Here is a 4,717-nt window from a genome sequence, read left to right as displayed (position 1 = left end):
AGAAAAAAAGTTACTATTGTAACTAACTACATAATTTGACCAAAGCATAATTTTTGATTACATAATTATCACCAATATTAAAACTATTGGTTAAAACTAAACCTTGTATGTTAAAATAGATTTCTCAACTTTGAAAGTTTCTTTAGGATTAAATATAGGATTAATTTTATTTAAAATTAATAAGATGGCTTTTCTGGCTGGAACCATGGAGGGTGCAGAAGAGAAGGAAAAGGAGATTCCTGCTGTGCTAGAAACCCTTAGGAAAAAGCGAAGGAATTCAGAGTTGAAGATCAAGCATCTGGGAAGGAAGTTTGCCCAAAAGATGCTTCGAATGGTAAGGAGGAAGTTCATTTATGAAAAAGCTAAGCATTACCACAAGCATATAGGCAGTTATACAAACCTGAGATTCAAATGGCCGGGATGGCAAGAAAAACTGGCAACTCCTATGTTCCTGCAGAACTAAATTGGCTTTTGTCATCAGGGTCAAAGGTATCAATGGTGTGAACCTAAAGTTTCAAAAAGTGTTGCAGCTTCTTTGCCTTCACCAGATGTTCAATGTCACCTTTGTTAAACTTAACAAGGCTTCTGTTAACATGCTAAGGATTGTGTAACCTTACATGGGGGTGAGGAGAGTACCCAAACCTGAAGTTGGTGAATGAATTGATGTACAAGTATGGTTATGGCAAAGTCAATAAGAAATGAATTGTCCTGACAGATAACACATTGATTGTTTGATCTCTTGGTAAATATGGCATCATCTGCATGGAGGATCTGAATCACGAGATCTATATTGTTGGAAAATGTTTCAAAGAAGCAAACAACTTTTTATGGCCCTTCAAATTATCATCTCCAGGAGAGAGAATGAAGAAAAAGACCACCCATTCTGTAGAAGGTGGAAATGCTGGCAACAGGGAAGATCAGTTCAATAAACTTATTATAAAGATGAACCAAGGTGTCTACTATGATTACTTTTTGTAATCTGGTCAGTTAATAAATAACTACTTTCAAATTGAAAAAATAAATGAAAAGTAAAATTAATAAGATAGACAAATCATTTATCATAGAAGTGATTATTTTATCCACACATAACCCTAAAGCACCCTGATTTACTCACTTCATTGTAAGGGTTCATTGTTTTTGAGATATAAGTATAAGTAAAACATGAACAGTGTTGGAAATAAACATTGGAATTTTATTGAACATGAATTGCAAGTGTTAATTAATGCAAAATACAATGTGCCTTACCTCAAATCTCAGAGTGATGCCTATCCATTCCACCTTAACAATGTCACACAGTGGCACTGTAAAATATTTTCAAGTTTAGAATGATACATTGTAGCCATTAATTCTCATATAAAAACCACATTAAATAAGTCACTCTTCTCATTTTCAGCATGTCACAGGTTTATACAATATTAAATTGCTTGATCATTGAGGGTCAGTATCAGTTCAGTAGTAGAATATGAATAGAAGCCAATGAACACTATTTTGTCTATTGCTTGAATAATTTACTAATGTTGATGTGCCTGTAATAAATATAGTAAGTAGTAACAGTTTATGATTTCTGAGCAATAAGTTATAGAATGATAATTATCTGATTATCTTATGCTCTGGAAATACTATAATCAATAACCTGACTTCCAAAGGGAAAATAAACTGGAAAATAAAAGTTCCTTCTTTCAATGCTATCAAAGAATAATTTAAGAGGAGAAACTGATGCAGGCAGGCTGAGTCCAAAAACCCAGAAGTTTTCGTAGGACCAGCCAAGAGGGTCCTTGGCTTCATGCAGGATAGAAACCAAACTCAAGTCAGAGAAAGTGAAAACAGAGTTTACTGAACAGCGTGAATGACAGAAAATAGCTGATAGAATATCTTTGAAGCTTGGAAAGGAAAGAATGAGTCTCATCAGTGCTTGGGGCTGAGGGGTTTTATTGGAAAAGGATCTAGGATACATGTTTTTTTAGGAATCCATGGTAGTGTTTAATCAGAAGTGTCAGGTGAATAAGAGGCATTAGTCTGAAAATTACTGAAGGTAGGGGTATTGATGCCAGCATCAGCAGAAGCTTATTTGAAGCTAATATTCTGAAACATGTTTGGGATGTGGCTCTTCTTAAGTGTCATCATGTGTTTTGCGCCTACGACAAAACTCAGAGAATGATTAGCTTTCTTGTTTCTCCCTTGAAATGGGTATACAGCTTTTTTGGCTTATTCAGAGGCAAAATATGGAACATGAGCAAATGGGGCGTAGCAGAAAAACAGAGATGGAGCCTTTCTAAAATGGAATCCCTTCAGCTTTCCCACTTCAAAAGGAAAATTTGAATATTAGCTTACTTTAATCTCATGAAATATTTGTTTTCATTTGTGGAAGGATAGAAAAATCCCTTCTTGTAATGATTTGCCATTTCACAACCTTTGCGTTGATTACGCTTGAAAAAGAACACAAGATCACGATTAATGTTAAATGAACTCTGTTATGTGGCAGGCGCTTTCCATATGCCATCACAGTCAGTGCTCACCACAACCCCTTTAGGTAAGAACCGATAAATGTATTTTCCAGTAACGAAACAGAAGTCCGTAAGGATTACCTTATTTTTTTAATGTTTGTTTATTTTTGAGAGAGTGTGCAAGCAGGGGGAGGGCAGAGAGAGAGGGAGACTGAGGATCCGAAGGAGGCTCTGCGCTGACAGCAGCGAGTGAGATATGGGGATTGAACTCTTGAACCATGAGATCATGACCTGAGCTGGATGCTCAACCATCTGCACCACCTCGATGCCCCAGGATTACGTTATTTCAATGAATCTAAAACTAACTTCATTCATTAGAAGATACATATCATCTTATTTCCACAAGAAACAGAAATGCTGCCAAGTATAATTGTAAATTTGCCAGTAAACTGATATTGATTCAATAATATTAACATGGTAGGATGAGTGGGTGAGTAAAGTGCCTCCTAGAATGATACCATATGCTGAGACAACTGTCTAAACCATGTAAGTTGGCCAGCTGAAGCCTATCCCCAGGCTTCTCTGGTTCCCAAGACCCTGATTCTTTCATTAAACTTTACAGCCTCAGCTATCTTCCACAAAACAGAATGCATTTGGCATTTTCCTTTATGAGAACTTGTCTTTTCCTTGGTGGCACCACCTAGTCTTTGTAACCTTCATATGGAGGAAATCAAAGTGCATGACAGTATATTAATCAGAAAAATGGATTGCAGTTGCCTCATCCTGTCAATCACTTGATAAGAGAAAACAAATAGCGAAGGTTAAATCACAGACTGCTCAAATGCCTCATACTTAGGATAAATACATTTCAGCTTTCAGGAAAGTCCATTATGCACTATTTGGCTTTGATTAGCAGGGGGCATTTCATAAAGCATGAAAGACAGCTACAGCTAGTGGAAGAAAGAAGAAATGTGTGAGCATTTTCTCACTCTTTAAACAACTGATTCACCCCAGTCCAAAGGAAAAAAAGAATCCAGCAAAGGCTCTGACAATTACGAATGTCTTTGGCAAAAAAGATGAATTTATCTGCCTGTAAAGGAGATGTCGCTTGAAAAGCGAACGTCTGCGGCAAACAGAACACCAGCAGAGCATGACTATAAAGAACAATCCATATTTGCTCTTATACAGGAGAGACCCACAATTGCAACTTGATTGTAATTCTCACCTGGGAAATCTGAAATCACCACCTGTTTTCTTTGGATGCTTGTGTGACACACTCCAGTTGCTTTCTACAGAATTTAGAACATTGATTTACTCCAGTGGATACACTTGGAGCTTTACTCAATTCATTTCCATTAAGCATCCGACTCACTAGTTAGATTTATTAGAGCTAAGCAGATCGTTGTTTTTATATTCACATTTAGGTTTCTAAGTATACATATTACATATACTCCATGACATGTTTTCATACAACTGTCATTCTTGTTTGTACTTCATTAAAAAGGGCAACATACTAATCATAAGAACAGTTAGCTATGATGCATTCCCTTTTGTCTTAAGAATTTTGGAGAAAACAGAACAAGTGAAATAAAACCACAACAACCACCATAAACTCTAATTCACTTCTTACAAGCCTCTCTACCTTCAATTCCAAACATGTCACTGGGGCCTTATTTTTTTCTTATGTTCAGCCATCTAAATATTATATGCAAGAATTAAAACAATGTCAATAGGCAAAACATAAAATATGAGACTTAAGGTAATCTATCATGCTTATTGTAAAATAATCTCTGTTATTTTTAGCATTTCATCTCTACTTAAGTCTGGCACTTAACCTGGTAAGATAAACTATAACATGAGCGGCATTGCAGTGTCAGTAAAGACAGATCCATGAAACTAGGCACATTATTATCTGAGCAAAACAAGTTAGCAAAGATATATGTATATATAAAGATATATATCTTGAGAACTTACACAATACAAACAAAATATGTCAGAACCCAGGTGCTTTGTAAGGGTCTCAAACAACATGCAGCATTTATAATTCTATAAAACGGACCGTACCCTCTCTAAATTTAAGAAAAATATTTTAAGGATAATAATTTACATTATCAAATGTGAATGTAAAAACCAATTTTAATGTGATTCTCCAATTATGTGTTTGCATAATGGACACAAAAGCAGCAATATGCTAAATGTATAAATGTTCAACAAATATAAAATTATGTCAAAGTTTTATCCTGAGCTTGATGCAATCACGTATATCTAACCAT

At 35.5% G+C, this 4,717-nt stretch overlaps 1 pseudogene; it reads left to right on the top strand.

Moving 5' to 3' along the window:
* Positions 1 to 205: 205 nt before the first annotated feature.
* Positions 206 to 978, top strand: LOC101090481 (annotated as a pseudogene).
* Positions 979 to 4,717: the final 3,739 nt, after the last annotated feature.

The sequence above is a fragment of the Felis catus genome, chromosome A1 (assembly GCF_018350175.1).
Source record: "Felis catus isolate Fca126 chromosome A1, F.catus_Fca126_mat1.0, whole genome shotgun sequence".
NCBI lineage: Eukaryota > Metazoa > Chordata > Mammalia > Carnivora > Felidae > Felis > Felis catus.
Note: the sequence above shows the minus strand (reverse complement) of the source record. Positions and strands in the feature narration are given on the sequence as shown.